We start from the raw sequence: 20,178 nt of genomic DNA on the forward strand, positions 1-20,178 counted from the left end.
CTTTTACAATAATTAAGTAATTTTCAATAGCCAATCAAATCATATTCTTACAATCAAATAATATTCTTACAATCAAATCATATTCTTACAATCAAATAATATTCTTACAATCAAATAATATTCTTACAATCAAATAATATTCTTACAATCAAATAATATTCTCACCCAAACTCAGAGTAAATCTGCTTGTTTTATTTTTTTATTATCACTCATATTAAAAAAGTTTGATTTTTCACATTAAAAAAATTAACTGCGTTCTTATTATTGTTTTTTTTTTAAATATTAATTGCTTTTTTTTTTTAATATTAATGCATTCTTAACAATGAAAAATTATCTTCTTTTTTTAACAAATTAGGTAATAACAAATAATAAAAAACAACAAAATTACAATAAATAAAACAATAATTATTTTAATTTTCTGCGAACTTGCTTTTCCGGTCGTCATCTGAAATAGACACTTCCAACAGAAAACTCCAGGTTTTAAGTCACACAGCTTATAATCATTTCATTGTTGAAAGCAGATTGACAAGCAAAAAGTAAGTATTACTTGAAGTTAATTGCTTTTTGCAGTTCTTTTTGACAACAGAGGCGCATTTCCCTTTCGTTTTAACATAGAAATGTTTGCGTATAAACGAAGACTGGTAATATAATAGATAGGTATGGGTACAATGGACAAAGAAAATGAACCCCTATGCTTCTATGACATTTTTTTTTAGTTTACGTCTACATTTTTATAGTTTTTGAATGATAACAGACCAAAACTAATCTATAAAATCTATTTACGTGTTAAAAAAAAAAAAATTAAGTGAAACATGTTAAAAACAAAATTTTGTTTGAATTTCAATCTTCGGAAAAATTATTATCAATTTTTTTAAATTATTCCAACGATAATTCGTAAATTAAACTCATAACATACCGAATTAAAGAAAATGCACATACCTTTTTTTTTTGTACTTATGCAGTATGCACTTAAATTACCCTGATGAAATAATATCGTTATTATTTAGAATGTGAGGAATTTCCACAGAAAAGTATTTTAACAAACGTTTGCAACAATGGTTGTTGCGACCTGTGACGTAGGTAAAAAATAAATACCTCTTCAGTCAGGTAAAGTTAATAAGGGCATAAGTTTGCCTGTGCTTCAATGCTGGACTGATAAAAAAAAAAAAAAGAATATTTATTTTTGAAAAAATACAAAATGATATTTTAAGAAAAATTTGGACCAAGGCCGAAAAATGGTGGGAGGGGAGAAGATGGTTTTTACAGCCTAATGGTAATCTAATTTAATTAATTTAATACTAAGTAAGCTAATCTAATTAACAAGGCCAAAAAATGTCGGGAGGGAAGAGGATGGTCTTTACAGTTTAATGCTAATCTAATTTAATTAATTTTATGCTAACTAAGCTAATCTAATTTAATAAATTTAATGCTAACAGCTAATCTAATGTAATTAATTTAATACTAAGTAAGCTAATCTAATTAACAAGGCCAAAAAATGTCGGGAGGGAAGAGGATGGTCTTTACAGTTTAATGCTAATCTAATTTAATTAATTTTATGCTAACTAAGCTAATCTAATTTAATAAATTTAATGCTAACAGCTAATCTAATTTAATTAATTTAATACTAACTAAGCTAATCTAATTAACAAGGCCAAAAAATGTCGGGAGGGAAGAGGATGGTCTTTACAGTTTAATGCTAATCTAATTTAATTAATTTTATGCTAACTAAGCTAATCTAATTTAATAAATTTAATGCTAACAGCTAATCTAATTTAATTAATTTAATACTAACTAAGCTAATCTAATTAACAAGGCCAAAAAATGTCGGGAGGGAAGAGGATGGTCTTTACAGTTTAATGCTAATCTAATTTAATTAATTTTATGCTAACTAAGCTAATCTAATTTAATAAATTTAATGCTAACAGCTAATCTAATTTAATTAATTTAATACTAACTAAGCTAATCTAATTAACAAGGCCAAAAAATGTCGGGAGGGAAGAGGATGGTCTTTACAGTTTAATGCTAATCTAATTTAATTAATTTTATGCTAACTAAGCTAATCTAATTTAATAAATTTAATGCTAACAGCTAATCTAATTTAATTAATTTAATACTAACTAAGCTAATCTAACTAGTGCCTTCAATCATTCTACTTTCACCACAATACCGCATCCATACTATACATCCATCAGCATATACATCCTTCATCAATCACCATAAGAACATCATACCAATGATAAACTACTTAAAACCCATAAAAAGGAGAGTTAGAGGAATAAAAATTTTATGTACAAAAATAAAATGATATTTACAATGTAAGTTACAAAAGACCCCCCCCCTTTACTAAACTGTGGCAGATGAGCCGATTTGCCAGTCGAAAGAGTGATGCGGGTCCAAAACACCTTTTACGAAAATTTAGAAAGGGAAACTCTCATCTCTGACAAATGAGGTGATCTGTTACCTATTCGGGGAAGGGAATGAGGGTAAAAAATAGGGGACAAACTAAAGACGAGACCTAATGATCTTTATAACATAACATACTTGCTAGATTATCAACATAAATGCCTACGAAACTGGTCCTTAACCTAGTCTAGAACGTGACCTGCTCTTGATTGAAAAAAACGCGTCAAGGCTGACATTCATTTTTGTTTCTCAAAATCCTTTTCAATCACATGGTAAACACACGCAACAGATACCCACCTTTCAGCAAAGTCTGATCAAGAGAGTCTAACTCCCTCAGCCTTAATACGATCCTTCAAGCGGCAACAGAAGATTTGTATAAGGTTGAGAGGAGCAATGTCCTCAGATCTGTAAATCACTTTCATATGTGTAAAGTCGAACAGAATGAAGGAAGAAAGCGACCACATCTCTGTGTGTGTTGTCTCACCTGCTGGAAGGATCATAGGGAGGGCAGAAATTAAAAATGGCAGCTGTGGTTTTTGTAAGATTATTGAGCGATGACGTCAGGCCTCACATGACTGTTTTTCTGGCCGCCGATTGGCTGATGACGAACGCTTGGACAATAAAAGGAGTATGTTCAGAAGATTGAGGGCAGTGTGTATCAACTGCATCAGTGTGATTAGAAGTTCGACGTGTGTGTTAATCAACTGCCATAGTTGTGAAACAAATTCAAGCTATTTCGGCGAAATGGGGGAAAAAATTGACCTCAAATTAATACCAGAGTTTGATGGATCGACCCCGGTAATTGACTGGGTGGAATTACATTACCTTTTGTCTGGCGTAAAAAAACTGCGAACATGTTGTTCCTCCGCGTTTCTCCGGCGGCGCCTTTGCGGTGTATCAACCAGCCATGAGGGCAAACAGGACTATGAGAAAATCAAACCGGCGCTGTTCAAGACTGTCTGGAAAATGGAACCAGGGTCAAGGTGTCAGCGTTGACCTCTTCCCCACGCAGAAATTAAATGAGACGCTGCCGATCATCCCGATATATATCAACGAAACACTGTACTCAGCACTCCTCGATTCCGGGTGTTCCTGCACTATTGTATGTGCAGATCTCTGCCACATTTGGAGAAAGAAGAACGTCAGAGTGACTACCATCAGTGGAGAGACGCGCACATGTTGCGGGGTGGGCAATGTAAACATTCAGACGAAAAATGGAAGCTCCGATAACCTAGACGTGCTGGTAGTGCTCGAAAAAAACCCTGAGTTTTGACCTGCTCCTAGGACATGATACCATCAGAGCCCTTGGTGGTGTCTATATAACGGTGACGGGGGCGGTACATTTTCAGGAGAAAGCCCCAGTGTGTGCTGCGCTAAGGATCGACCAACCAGACTCTCAGCGTCGAATTTGACGAGCAAAAGAGGGCTTTGACTGCCTCATGGAAGTGGTCAGAAAACCGGGAACCAGCCAAACTGCAGAATGGAATAACTGAATACCATGTGCCCGACCACATGAGGCTCACGTACGAAGAAGAACTTCGCAAATTGATCGAGGATGGCTGGCTGAATCCCTACCCATACAAGAAACTTGGACCTCCTAAGGGTCTGATCCCATTAATGGCGATTGCTCAGCACAACAAAGCCAAAGTCAGGCTGGTAATAGACTACCGAGAACTGAACTCATATGTTGATGCATTCACAGCTGATGCTGACATGTGTGCTAGCAACCTACGAGAGTGGCGCTAGCTAGGTTCTAATGTGTCCCTGTTGGATCTGAGAAGAGCATATCTACAAGTTAGTGAGACAAGGTGGTCGTTTCAGACGGTAGTGTTTGCCGGTAGGAGGTATTGCTTCACAAGACTGGGCTTTGGGCTGAACATTGCACCCCAAATAATGAAGACGATCGTCAATGCTGTATTGTCACAGGATAAGACCGTAAAAGAGGGGACATCAGCATACCTTGACGACAGATATGTGAATGAAGAAATTGTGCCGTCATCACGTGTGAGGGCCAAGCTAGCCGAACTTGGACTGATGTGTAAGGATCCAGAACGCTTGGTGGATGGCACCGTGTCTTTGGGTTGAGCGTTCAACAGGAGCGAGGGACCTTGAAGTGAGGGTGCGGAACTGCAGTTCCTGAAGTGCCCCATGTCCTCACGAGGCGGGCTATATTTTCCCTGTGTGGAAAACTGGTGGGACACTTACCAGTAGGTGGATGGACTCGGGCCGCGACAGCCATAATGAAGAGGAGGGCGAGTACAGTTACCAAAGGCTGGGATGACAAAACGATGGACAATCTGTTGCTGCGCATGGTGAAGGAGACCATCACAAGAGTCAAGCAGGAGGACCCTGCTAAAGGAGATTGGTGCATCCAGGGAGACAGGCTTAATGTGTGGGTGGATGCGAGCTCCCTCATGATTGGGGTACTATTGGAGATGAACGGGTCTGTGATTGAGGATGCCTGCTGGTTGCGACCAATGGATGATGCTGCTCACATCAACCTGGCAGAGTTGGATGCGGTAAGTAAATGAATAAACTTGGCACTCAAGTCCAAGAATTATGCATACGCACAGATTCGCTGTGCGTATACCACTGGATAGTTGACACACTAACAGGCAAAACGAGAGTGCGCACCAAGGCGGCTACCGAAATGCTAATCAGACGAAGGTTGGAGACAATAAGGAAGTTGGTGGAAGAGTACTACCTATCGGTGAATGCGGTGCTTGTCACTTCAACCTGCAATCTTGCTGATAGACTTACCCGTGTGCCCCAGAGATGGTTCGACGCAATGAAGAAAGAAGCCAAACCAGGGTCTTCATGTGCTGCCTCTGTTGAGGAGACGGACAAAATCAAGAAGGTACACCATGACAGTGGACACCCCAGAGTAAGACGGACATATTATATTGTACACTTAACCAACCCGTCAGTGCCCAAAAGCAAAGTAGAAGCAGTGGTCAAGGAATGCCAAATATGCCAGTCAATCGACCCTGCTTCCACCAAATGGCAGAAAGATCGGCTGGAAGTCGACGAGAATTGAAGCTGGCTGGGCATGGACATAACCCATTATGGTGGTCAGCACTTCCTCACACTGATCGATTGCGGACCAACGAGGTTTGCAATCTGACGACTATTAACAAGACAGGACTCGGCTAGTGTCATCTGTCAATTAGAGTCCATATTTTACGAGCGGGGGTCACCTGAAGAGATTCTCACTGACAACGACACAGCCTTTTGTGGCGGAGAATTCAGGCGGTTCGTAGACGAGTGAGGGATCCGGCTTAGACACAGGTGTGCGTATGTACCGAATGGCAACGGTATAGCGGAGCGGTGCCACCAAAGTGTGAAGAGGATAGCAGCAAGGAAGCAATGTACGATTGCAGAGGCAGTGTATAGGTACAATACAGCAATGCCACATGTGTGATCTTGAGACAAGATCTTTTTTTTTTCTTTTTTTTTACATAGGCATAACCACATTATCAAGGCAAAGAGGCCACTCAAGGATAAGGGTTAAAGAGTGTACAGTAGAAATTGGACAATATAGTAATCATTAGTAATGAAAATTTGGTAAATTTGATAACTTATATGGAGCGGCTCATCAAGAACTTATTTACGTTAGACTTGAACACAACCATATTGTAGTCAGCCGGAAAGCAGGAAAACAGAAGACAATTCCACAGGCGTGCAGTTCTAAGAAAGAAGCTTTGTTCATGGAATCTACGTTTAGGTTTTCTTGAGATCAAGTCGAACAGAATGAAGGAAGAAAGCGACCACGTGTCTGCACGTGTTGTCTTACCTGCTGGAAGGATCACAGGGAGGTCAGAAATTAAAAATGGCGGCTGTAGTTTTTGTAAAATTATTGAGCGATGACGTCAGGCCTCACGTGACTGTTTTTCTGCCCGCCGATTGGCTGATGACGAATGCTTGGACAATAAAAGGAGTATGTTCAGAAGATCAAGGACAGTGTGTATCAACTGCATCAGTGTGATTAGAAGTTCGACATGTGTGTTAATCAACTGCCGTAGTTGTGAAACGAATTCAAGCTTTAGAAGTTCGACATGTGTATTAATCAACTGCCATAGTTGCGAAACGAATTCAATATTTGTGTTCCAAAGCACACCTCATAAGAGCTAGCAAGGGTAAACAATTCTTTTTTAAGCCCATCAGTTGTCGGTGGCCAATTGCTATAGACATTGATCAGAACCAGAGTAAGAGACGATATGTTAAGGATGCAGACAATGAGACCTGCAACAAACTCAATCAGTGGCACAATGGTGTGACAATAAACGAAGGCCTGACATAAAATCTCAAGCTCATCACCTCATCGCTTGCATATTGGCGAAGTAGCCAAGCCAGCTGAGTGAAGTCTCTTACCAAACCAGAGAGCATCTCAAATCACCAGCCAGGCCAAAGAAGCCTCATCGTTAGTGAGACACCCTGACTTAGGTGCCCAAGACCAGACTGAGCGAAACTGCCCCTTCATCACCAATATCATCCCTAATGGATCCCCTCACTAAAACCCGATATAATACCTTTTCGGACAACAGCAGAGTGTTAGAAAAGTTTCCTTCACTCTTAAAAAGGACTTCACGCGATAGAAGGAGCACTCACCTTGAGGCAACCTGTGTGCCTCCCCCTCGAACAAGTTCACTCTACTCAAAGCCAGGAATGTTTTCTTAGTATCCTCTTTCAAGAGGTCACCGTTTCCCTCCCTTTCTGTACACATTCGATCCAGTTAGTAAAGCCAAAGTGTGTGCAGACGCAACTTTACATTTGGCATATTCAGACTGCTTTCAGAAGGATGTAAATAACAGATATCTCGGCAATAAAGATTGGATAAATGTGCGAGTTACACACTTCCTCTCTCCCATTAGGGGCCTTTCCAAGCCATAGGAACCTGAACAGACACAGAGTATCTTGCAAGGTCCATCATTCCAGCTAAAGGGTCCCTAAAGGACATCCCTCCAGGCACCGATGCACAAGCCCAAGGTAAGTTAATTTTGGCTACTGTTACCATTTCATACAATCTGATTTCTAATCTCAGCATTGCTCATTACAAGCACTGTTACATCGTCAGCATAAGCAGAGTACTTTACCAAGGAAACGCCACCTGACAGAGTTATTCAATGAAGGACTGGATTTACCCTTAGCCTGCGATGGAAAGGTTCAAATGCAAGCACATAGAGCATGGGTGATAAAGGACAATCCTGATGAATGGAACGGGATAAGCTGAAGGACCTCGGTCTCTTCCCATTCCCTTCCGTCATACCCTCGGAGTTAGCATAAAGAAGGTGAACCCAGGAGCAAAATTGTGGACCAAAAGTGGCCGCCGACAAAACAGCCCCCTAGTACCGATGACCCACCTTATTGAAAGCTTTGACTGATCTGAATTAATCAACGCGGCTTCAGTGTCAACTTTTTCTATCATCACATGCATAGTGTGCAAGTTATCCTGGATTGTCCTTCCCTTCATGGCACAAGCTTGCTCAGGGCTAATGAGACTAGCCAAGACAAGCTACAGGCGATCTGCAAGAATCTTGGCCAAATTTTTTAACTCAGCGTTAAGCATCATTAAGGACATCTAACCCATCCCACCATCTTTGCGTTTGCGTAACAGCTTCACAACGCCCATGGTAAAGTACTTGGGGATTGAGCTGTTCCTAAACCATGAGTTAAATAAAACTGTCAGCAAGAGAACAAAGTTGTATGAGAACCTTAAATACACTTCGTAGGGCAGACTATCGATCTCTGGTGACTTATTAAGGCCAACCTGCTTTAAGGCTTCGATGACTTCACCTGCTGATATCCCACCTTCGCGCCTAGCGACTTTGGTCACCGAAAGACGTGCAAAGTCAGCCAAATAGTAATGCCTTGGGGTTGAGAACCAGAAACGAACATCACAGTCGTTAGCATGCTGATGGCTCTCGTGATTGAATATGTGCTCATCTGAATATCGATGATCCCATCGCGAGAGAGACCACTGACATGCAATGGATATGTTAGTTTTGCTATCCTATATAGGGAGGGGTGCATTTTAACCGGGACCCTCCTAGCACAACATTTTTAAGTTTTCTTATATCTGCATCTTTAAAGATCGCTAGTGGCATGGGGATATTAAATTCTTTGTTGGCTTCGTCCAACATCCTCCATAAGTCCTTAGCTTCTCTTTTCCTTATTACAGTTTATACCCACTTGGCATTGAGGAAATTTGTGAGGTCTTCTATCGGTTTACCTGCTACCTTCCTGAAATTTATTTAGACAAGTCGACCCCCTTGAAGTTTAGTGGTCGCTGATATAGCAAATGTCTTTTTCAGGGAGGTATAAAGTTTTATCTTTTTTTCTTGGGATGGGCTTTTTCCAGTGTCCAGGGGTGTGTAAGAGGCGGGTGAGGACTATGTGGGGGATGCAGGACAGGTATTGTGTGGGGTTGCTGACGTAGAGCGAACAAGGGAAGATTGAGAGGGGGATTTTTTGCTAAGGCTGAAGGGAATCAGTTTTGGAAGTTTGGGAGAGATTGATGAGACAGGAGGAGGAATTTTTGAAGGTGAGCGGGATTAACTTTTATGGGGGACTTCATGATAGAGTTGGGGGTCAATTTGGGGCTATGTTTTTGCGAAGGGAGTAGGGGTTTGTTGAGAGAATTAAGTGTCATTCTTTGAGCATCGAGTCTTTTCTATAAATTTACAATTTCCACATATCTCTTCCTGGATCTTTCTCCAACATTGCTTCCTCTCTTGCTTGTTCCAGAGTAAGACGGCCAGAGGTTTTCCTTTTTATGATAATTTGCCAAGGTTATTTCTCTTTCGATGGTTCTTCAGGAAGGGGTGGTGATCTTTTTCAGCAAGATTGATCCCCAAATGTTGTCCTACTCTAATTTTGGAGTTAGGTGCTGGCTTTTTATGTGGACATTCTGATGTTAGATGTCCTATCTCCCCACAGTGCCAACATGTTGGGAGCCTTCTGCTACAATAATTGGGAGTTTTTCTTCACCAACCTCTAGAAAGAATGGAATTTTGGTGAAGTAGAATGTCCACTGATATTAAATTCATCACATTGCATGCTGACAATTTCACCATACTTTAGCAGGAAGACACCTATGTGTTCTCCATTGACATGATGAAGTACATGTATTCTAAGCGAATAATATAGTCTGTGGTGATGATCATTTTTGTGATAAAGATAAACAGTCTTGAGCAGAGTTAAAGATGGCGCTCCAGGTGTTATAACCTTTGCATTTTACAACGTTAATGTCAATGTTAGGACGCTTAAGCCAGTTATTTGGAGCAGCATCTTCCGTTTCACTTGATGTATTTTCTTGCAAGTCCTCAGCCATCTGGCTTGCGGTAGCAACCATAGCTTAACCATTAAAAAGCAGTTAAGAAAGTTTAAGATTAAATGTTATAAAATAACAATTTAGAAACTCCAGTGTAAAAAGAAAATGTCGATGACAACAATAGCAAAAATAACAACAAGGATTAACAATAACAACAAGAAAGTGCATTGTACACATCCGTACTCTGGTGAGACCAGAGTACGGATGTGTCATCCACAAATCACTACTACATTGTTAGGTGTGTCAGAAACCAACATTAAAAATGCGTGAAAAAAATTCGGCATAAAAAGAAAATGTCGATAACAACAATAGCAACAATAACAACAAGGATTAACAATAACAAGAAAGCACAATGTACACATCTGTACTCTGGTGAGTCATCCACAAATCACTACTACATTGTTAGGTGTGTCAGAAACCGACATTAAAAGACGTGAAAGAAATGAATAATGCTACCTCCTATCTTTCCCAGCTTATAACTACTTGAAAAATGTAATTCAAACCCTAATTTTTTTTAATTTAAGGAGCAAAGACGAATTAAAAAAAATAAAACGTTTAATAGCAAATTATGCAATATTTTTTTTTTTAAATTGTTTTTCTTTAAAAAAGATTTGAAGAAAATCAGCGAAATTTTACTTACTTTGATTGTAAAAAATAGATAAATTTCAAAAAATCACGTAGCTATCAAAAATACTATACAATGTGTACTTCCATTCTTCATTGTTAAGAATTTATCCATATTTATATTTCAAATTCCATTTATTTTTTAAATGAAATAATTTTTTAAACGACTATTTGGAAAAGCTGCCATTACGTAAGCATTTTTATGTTTTTATCGAAACACCATAGGTAGTATTCGTTCTTATTTTGAACTACTGATGGACAGAAGGAAGTAAAAACCACACGTCAGCGTTAGCCGTCTTGCCTTGTGCATGAAGAAATATGTGTCCCCATAGGTGAAAAATAGTCAAATTTTACTTACAAGTTTTTGCCTTTAATACAAAAACAGTCAATGATTTTTTTTGGTTTAATATATTTTAATTCGTCTTTATCGAGTGATTTTTTTTAAATATCTAAAAAATGAAAACATGGAATGAAAAAGAAAAAATTGTCGTCAGCATCCAATATTTACTTGACAATACTTACTTAACATAAGCTTCCACTTAAAAAAATCAACGTGTTTTTTTTTTTAAAAAACGGTTTTACACTTTAGACTTTACAGGTAAATTTCTAAAAAAACACTTCTTTTTTATTTTAAATTAGAATATTTTATTTATTGATCTTGTATCTTCAAATAGTGACATATACAATTTTGGTACGTATTTAAATTTTAATAGACATTTCAAAATGGGGGGTGAATTAAAACGAAACGTTTGTCTAAAATATTATATTTGATTTATTGCAAGATCATAAAATTTAACATTGACACTGAAAATATCGTAAAAATTGAACCAATAGAAAAATATTGATAGATTTTAAAGTTAAAAATTGAAAAATATTTAACTCGTAAAATTCAATTGATTTCATTACATAAAAAAAAAATGTCTGCATGGAACCGCGCCAGCATTTTGGAAACAGTGTTTTTTAAAAAATTAAAAAATAATATTTCTGTTATTTTTTAAACAAATTTAATAGCTTATTTTGGAAGTATATTCTGTACGAACAGGTGACTTTTTCTAATCAGCTCAGCCAATCAAACGTCTTAAATATTATATTTGGTTTATTGAAAGATAATAAAATTTCACATTGACCCTGAAAATATCGTAAAAATTTAACCAATCGAAAAATATTGATAGATTTTAAAGTTTAACAATTCAAAAATATTTAACTCGTAAAATTCAATTGATCTCATTATGTAAAAAACATGTCTGCATGAAGGCGTGCCAGCACTTTGGAAACAGTGTTTTTTTTTAAATAAAAAAAATAATATTTCTGTTATTTTTTAAACAAATTTAATAGCTTATTTTAGAAGTATACTCCATAAAGAAAATAAACAACCATTTTAAAAAAAAAAAAATTATGAGTTTTTCTTTTAATATTTTATTCGCAGTTTTGTGTTAGGGGTGTCAAAAATTCCCCAAAACTTCTGATACACCTAGTGAACCAGCAGTATTTTTCAACGGATCCAAAAAACAGTGCCATTCTGTACGAACAGGTGACTTTTTCTAATCAGCTCAGCCAATCAAACGTAGCGAACGTAAGAACTATCAACATATAAAGAGTCTGCAGTCTCACAAATATTTCTACTTTGTTCCCGCTCTTCCAGAGGGTGCCAATAAGTGACGCCTACCAATCCTTTCATGTAGAGCAATAGTTTTGCCAATAAGAAAGACATTCTTAACATTAGGAGAAGAGGGTGTTTTGTAAGTATTCTCTATTTTCACTGAACAATTTCATAAAAAATATAAAATTTTCATGTATAGGTACAGGCAAAATGTAAGCTGATGCTCAAAATGTATAAACATTTTGACCCCTCCCATTAGATAAAAATTCATTAAAAATAAGAAAGTTAACCAATTTGAATGAAAATTATTTATTAAATAATGATCCCGAAATATAATGAACTAATTGTTTTTATTTAAATTTTAGTTGAAATGTATTATTTTGTTTAAACTAAAATACCTTTACTGAAATAATGGTTTTCAGTAGTAAATAAAATCCCAAGAATTTATTTTTGCTTTTTTATATAAATAAAGCATCGTAATTTGTAACAATTAAAATAAAATACAATAATTTTTACAGGAACATTACGAAAAAAGCCCTTAACATCCATTTTAATGAAATCGATATAACTCAAATAAAAATGAATTTCTCGAACTACCGATATTACCATTGAATTAGGCATTGTTTATTTAATATTTTCACACAAAAAATATAGTAGCAAAAATATTTCTACTTTTTCTTTTAAATTACAGATTTCGCATAATTTTTATATGTAAGATTTTCATAATTTCCTTGCTCGCAAGAATGTGAAACTTTCTGTGTAACATTTTTTATATAATCTCGAACACGAATTAAAAAAAAAATTAAAAAACAGGAACATAAAAAGATAAATTAAAAATTAATAAAAATTGATACAAACGTTTAAAATAAGAATGTACTGATGCACGTCTGGGAAAAAATCTGACACCCCTACCTCCTTTTACTATCATGACTTCATATTGAAACAGCGTTTGGATTGGCTGGAATTTTGGACTTCTGTATAATCGTGTTTCAAAACCTTTATTGGTTGCGTTTGGGTGGACGACATAATTACTTGCTTTTTGAGGGCTAATTAAGCTATATTTTGTTATAAACAAGGTGTTTTTGAAATTTAATTCAATACATTAGGATTTACTAATTATCATTGAAATAGACCCAGAGAAGTAATATTTATCTTTTAAAAACATTTTTCATAACTTTTTTCTTTCACATGTACAAATATTTTTTTTTTTAGGTCCCCCTATCTTTATCCGCACATTTTTGCCTATACCTATTAATTTAAATTGAAACTATTTTTAACAAAACATAAGTGCATAAGCACCATCTTTCTAAACAAAAAAAATCATAATAAACTAAAAACAAAAAAGATTGGGTTCATTAAAAAAAACAATCAACCAGCAAAAAAAAACCTTTTGTAAACACACAAAGCGCTGATTTTCACCAAAGTATGGATCACGGAAGTATAACATTTAATTATTTTCATTTTGTTGTAATAAATTAGGAACTATGTCTTTAATTAGAATATTTTTTAATGTTCACTAGTAAGAATTTCTTTACTTTTTCTCCTAAAACGTTTCATGTTTTAATTAGTATAAACATTGATGACGTTTTTTTACCAATGTTTTTCTTGAAGTTTGAAATAAAACGTTTATAAAAATGTTCAAAAGCAAACTTTAGCAATTACATTACTCAATTTATTAAAAATTTCATTATTCATTAAAACTAACAAATCTTGATTAATTATTAAATAGAATTCAAATTTGAAATAAAATAATTATTTAATAATAAAATTTATAAAATTCAATTTTACTTTTTCGTCGTTCAGTGTACCCATACTTCTTCAAATTAATCGCCAGTAGAATTCACAACATTTAATTTTTTTCACCGTGATACGGACAGGATCTGAAATTATTTTTTAAATTTATTTGTGATTTTCAAGATTCTAAACATTAATAGTATTATATGTTTAAAGAAAATTATGCTAATGTTTACACGTTCATTTATAACAAGAGAATATTATAGTATTACATTAAATTTTTCCTGGAAACTGTTACCATTAAAATCACATAAACTATTTTTTGCAATTTTATATTTTTGTGTGAAAATATTTAATAAACAATGCTTAATACAATGATAATATTGATAGTTGGGGAAATTATTTTTTTCGATTTAATTTTATTAATACAGATTTTAGTTTTTTTTATCCCGTATGTTCCTGTAATGTGTGTATTTTTTAAAATTTTAATTGTAAATATCTGTAATGCTTTATTTTCATAAAAAGAAAATAATAAATTCGTTCACTTATTTTGTACTTCAAACTAAAAACTTAGTAAAAACGCTTTTGTTTGCATGAATATATTTCAATTAAGATTTTTATGAAAAAAATCGGGGGTCATTCTATTCAAATCGGTTAGTTTTTTAAATTTGAGTGTACTTTTCACTGAAAAGATGGTTCAAAATGCTTATACATTCTAGGGTATCGACATACATTTTATACGTATCAAATTGTAGAATTCTTTCTAATTAGGTATTTTTTTGTTTGTTTTAAAATTTCTTTGCGAGTTATCTGATATTAAAAACGTCGAAAATATATTGTTTGTTCGGTAAAAATAATGGCACCTAAATACAAAAACGAAAACGGTTTGAACATTATAGTTATTCAGATAAAATATACCCGTTCACATCATATGCTATTTAAAACATCACACACAACAATAAATTTTAGTGTTTATAGAAAATATTTATTTAATAATGTGTGTTGTGGATAAAGAAGTGATAATGCTGGCATAACTGACCTGACCTGCCGCAGGAGATGAGTTTAAGGCACCTGCATGGCTGAGCAACTTTTTTAGCAAATCATCATGGTGAGCAGACAACATTGTTTTGGTAGGAAAAACTCTGTAAGAATGTCACTATTAGCATTTTCCAGTTATTGTTAACATATTCTCCTGCCAAGTGCATATTTGCCTATAATGATTATACGTAGATACGTGCAAAATGAATGACTGTACTACAAAATGTAAAAACATTTGACTCCTTATGGTTAAAAATTCAACTGTGAATAAATAATGTATGTTTTCCTTTAAATCTGGTTTTCATGTTTGTCTTTTAAACGCATGTATGTAATTTTTTCTTGTCATCACCAACACAAAGAACATTATCCTCCCCTCATATATGTGCTCGCCATCATAAACACCGCTCTTAAGGACATAGGGGTTCTAGTCTCTCTTCTGAATAAACATGTCCAAAAAACACGGTTTATCAATCCTCCCTTGTGACGGCTGAATTATTTACCGGCAGTTCATCCTAAACTCCACCATAAATCCCAAATCCTAAACTTCCCATTGCTAATAGAAACAACACTTGTTATGTTAAAATCACTTCCTATGCGTGTGATATCATAACAAACTTAGACATCTCTAATCTGATCTAATCCCTAATACACTAGTAAAGAAATACTTAGTTAAGATAAATCCTGTTCTCCAAACTCTTGAAAAAATACCTTGCTGAGTGTTTCTTCCTTGATAGTTTGAAAATTGCTTCTCCGATACCAGTATTCAGAAAAAGCCTTTTACTCTAATAGTTCTTTTTTCCGCATACTGTTAGACTTTGGAATTCTCTCAATAGTTTTTGCTTCTAATGCATAAGTTTAAATGTAAGAGAGGTATTTACTTGCTTAATTCACTGCATCATTTCTTTTATACATTGTCCTAATTCATACGCCTTCATTTCATGCTTTGTTTAGGGTGAAAAGCTACAAGAAACGAGACAAAATCTCAATTTGTCATACTAGACTGCTTGAAAACTATACACATATCAATGAAGATAAGACATTCGACTCACTTCATCAAGCATGACTAACACATGAGCTCATCAATCTCAAACAAGAAGAGAATGACTGGAGTTTGCATTACTAATTTATTTTTTAAAGTTTGGTCGCTTTACATCTTCATGCAATCATAACTCACATCGTCATTCAATTATTGTTATTCTTAATTTATTGTAATGCACTGCTGTTTTTATTTCATTTGGCATACATGTTATGTATAGTACATTTGATCATATGTTGGTTATTGCAGCGGGGGTAGGTACTGCCTAATACAATTGGTTGTAGTCAAGATTTGTATGTCTAGCTTCAAACATTTGAGTAAGATGTACTAAGAATAACTTTGAACACACAAAATATAATTAGTTGTTTTTATTATTCGAAATAAAATAACGAGTCTAATTTTATTACTGAGTATTTTTTCACATGAAAACTCATTTTAATTAGAAGTTTTAGTTATTAAATTAAATGTACGGTCTTATGATTTTTTAAAGAAATTTATAAAACTACTAGGCTAAAATGTTTACTTCCGTATAAAGGACGGTTCATTTATAAAATATTTAATTTTAGTCCAGTTTTCAGCTTGCAGACGTCTAGGCATGGTTTTACTTGCTTAGATATTGCTATTTTTCTGACGGTATTTAATTGTGGTTACATTTTTTTAAATTTCCATAAATGTGGTTTGTAAATAAGAATATAACTGTTATATATTTCCACTTTAATAGTGGTATCTTTATTGTTTCTTAAAATAACCTTTTATTTTTAGTTAAAATCATATTAATAAATATAATTAATTTGATACAATAGAAATATAATAAATTAGATTACATGTGGAAAAGATGAATTTCTTTTGTATTTTCTTGAATATAAACTATTTGTAGGTAATATTGGTAATTTTAATATGTTCTCCAATTTCATACATGTTTAAATATTTGATTTGTTAAACAAGGCCGTGTTAGAGAATTGTCAAATTTCTTAAATGCGTTGAAAATGATTAGTCAATTTATTAAAAATGTAACAAGATTATTATAATACATTTTTGAATATCATCAATAAAGTATTTGTGCTTTTTAAATAGTAGACATATTTTACTTCGTTTATAAACTAATATCTGTAAATTATATTAGTAACATTACATTTAGATTTCATTGAATAGTTTATGAAAATTTAGTTAAATATTATATATACAAGATGAATTCATTTAATTAATGGATAAATATCGTAAAAATATCCTCATTTTATTAATTAAAACAATACTGAGTTTTTTGACTTCTTATCAAATGGAACATGATAATTTCAATTTTAGCTGTTAACAAACTATACTGCAACTTATTGCTAACTTATCTTTTATATTTATTTATATCTTAAGGTCATGAAAATGTTAGCAAACACATGTATAAAATTAACATATTTTCTTTAAATTTATCTTTTGTTTTTAATTTTTCAGAATATCAAACAAAAGACACAAGAAAATACAAATGGATTAAAGTTTAAGCCAGAAATTAGAGAACGATACATTTTTTCTTTCATCTAATCGTTTTTGATTTTGATAATATATTTAAAAAATAATTTTGTTTACTGGAAACGTATTTTTTCTATTCATAATTTTATTCATTTGCAACGTAGCTAGAATACTTTTCAACTTCATATGATAATTGTAGTTATACGTGCATATGAATCGCATACTTTAAGTTTATATGATTATTCTTACACTTATGTGCCTTTTAATAAATACAAAACATGAGGCATCCAAACTATTAAACAAAAACTGCTTATTGTAAAAACTCAATATTTAATTTGATTAAGGTTTACAGTAAGAGAAGTGCATAATACTCTGAAATATTTCGCGTTTAAAAATGAACACCAAATCAAATATTGAAGAGAAACCATATTCTTGTAAAGTATGTGGGTCTTTTTTTACACTGAAAAAAAATATGGTTCGACATATGAACATACATACTCGCGAGAAACCATATTCTTGTGAAATATGTGGCTATTCTTTTAGACGAAAACAACATATGTTGCAACACATGCCAACGCATACAGGAGATAAACCATATTCTTGTGAAGTATGTGGGTCTTCTTTTACACAGAAACTCTATATGTTGCGACACATGCAAACGCATACTGGAAAGAAACGACATTCTTGTGAAATATGTGGGTCTTCATTCACAGAAAAAAAGACTATGTTGCAACAGAATATGTTGAGACACATGCGAACACATACTGGAGAGAAACCATATTCCTGTGAAATATGTGGTTCTTCATTTTCAATGAAACATAATATGTTACAACATTTGCGAACACATACTGGAGAGAAGCCATATTCTTGTGAAGTATGTAACCTTTCATTTTCAACGAAAAATAGTATGTTAGAACATATGCGAACACATACTGGAGAGAAACCATATTCATGTGAAATTTGTGGCTCTTCATTTTCAAGGAAACAACATATGTTACTACATATTCGGACGCATACTGGAGAGAAACCATATTCTTGTGAAGTATGTGGCTCTTCTTTTAGACAGAAACGAGATATGTTGCATCATATGCGGACACACACAGGAGAGAAACAGTGAATACTAGACACTAAGCATGGAAAATGTTTACAATCTACAAAGTAACATACAGAAACACGTGTCAGCCTAGAATGTATCTGCCCGAATAGACAAAAGGAATGGGGACTCTCAGATATTGACCATCAACACCATGCAACTATTGTAAGCAGTATCTGAGAAGCTCCAATAATCCATCTCTCAAGATGTTATTTCAATATCATGAAACAAGAGAAAACCTTCATCACGAAACTGAGTAAACATTTTGGGTAATTCTGTCTTACAGAAAGTAAATCTGCTACAGAAATTGCCCAAAAGAGTAGCAAGAAATACATAAAACCTTCCATGACAGAATAACAAATAATGGATCAATCAACATTGTGTCTGGAAGAACTAAATCAAGATTATATAGATAAGGAAGGCTCCACCATTCTACTACCAGGAACGTATAACAATCATGCAGTTTAGCTATGTAAACCGAAAGTCGAATGATATGATGAGTTAGAGATTATTGTCCTTGTTCATTAGAGTTTCGACTTGTTTATTCTTAGTATTAAACTATGAGAATATGCATAAAACTATTTAAACATAAGTTTATTTACTTTCATGAATATACAGCACGTTATTTTTTAATGAAGGTTTAATAATTAAAAAAAATATTCATATTTTAAGAATAATTAATATAATGTTTACAAGTTACAAAAAACTATTGTTTCGCTTGTTTCTAACAATATAACTCATTCAGTACTCCAGAGAATACATGTCAGTTATAAGTAAAACTTCTTCAACAATTTCATAAATGGTGTAGAAAGGGCAGGTAATAGATTAAATAAATGCGGTTTCAGAAGTATAACATTCTGTAGCAACCACTGCATGCGGCCAGAACAAATCTTCAGAAAGAACATTCCTTAGCAATCACCGTTTTAATGCCTACATATATGGGAATGTGCAATCACACAATGTTGCCATTTCCATATCTGCACAAATGGAAGAAAGGAACTATGATGCGTTCCATGCACCATGATACGGCAAATAGGCTGGAATGTTTGAGAACAATCGTATATAAAGATTCACCAACGAAAATCAGTTTAGTTTTGTTCCAGTTTCTTATCTTCCGCAAGACTAGATCAAACATAACCCACTCTTTGGAAGGCGTTAAAATTCCCTGTCTTGAGTTTTCATAACGAACAAATGAACCTTAAATTCTCATAATGAAAAATCAACAAATCAAATGAGAATTTCAATCTTATTTTTAATAATGTTTTATTGAACTACTGTGTTCTTATGTGATGAACACACGTGCGCGCCTTCTGCTTTTAATGACTGTTTTTTCTCCTCAGAAAATAACCACATTACAACCAAGTGTGACATCCTGTCCATAAAAGTTAGTAATTTTGAGCTTCTTGCACTTTTCATGAGATACACATTTAGTTAAGCTTGATTAATGAACAATTGTTGCAAGAAAAAATAGCGTTGAAAAAAATTTGATTTAATATTTTTCTAACACTTAAATAAATGAATAAATACTGAATAAATGTTATTTCATATCAATACAGCAATATCGAATCGATATTTTCCGGAATCATTCATGCTTTTATTTTTGTGAATGTGATGACCTGGTTTAGTGGAAGCCTTCTGTTAATTGGAGACTTTGTTAAATTTACCTTTAACGGTCACGCGGATACTCTACTATTTTCGACTTATAAAGATTCCTGCACCTACAGCCCCGTCTGAAAAATTGATAGATCCCGATTATTAATTGGTGGACGCCGACTCATGCCCTTAAAGTTAGTAGCTACTCCCCATAGCACTACATTTCTGTCAAACAGCTTAAATGTTTCCAAATTCCTTTCAATTTTTTC

At 34.1% G+C, this 20,178-nt stretch overlaps 1 long non-coding RNA gene across 1 annotated transcript; it reads left to right on the forward strand.

The window, feature by feature from the left end:
- Positions 1–441: 441 nt before the first annotated feature.
- On the forward strand, positions 442–19,869 carry LOC145270653 (uncharacterized). The gene is made up of 2 exons (XR_013865493.1): positions 442–536; positions 17,209–19,869. It is a non-coding gene; the product is annotated as an uncharacterized LOC145270653 (long non-coding RNA).
- The last annotated feature ends 309 nt before the right edge of the window (positions 19,870–20,178 follow it).

Source organism: Euprymna scolopes, chromosome 46, assembly GCF_053919585.1.
Source record: "Euprymna scolopes isolate OS-2025 chromosome 46, ASM5391958v1, whole genome shotgun sequence".
Classification (NCBI taxonomy): Eukaryota; Metazoa; Mollusca; class Cephalopoda; order Sepiida; family Sepiolidae; genus Euprymna; species Euprymna scolopes.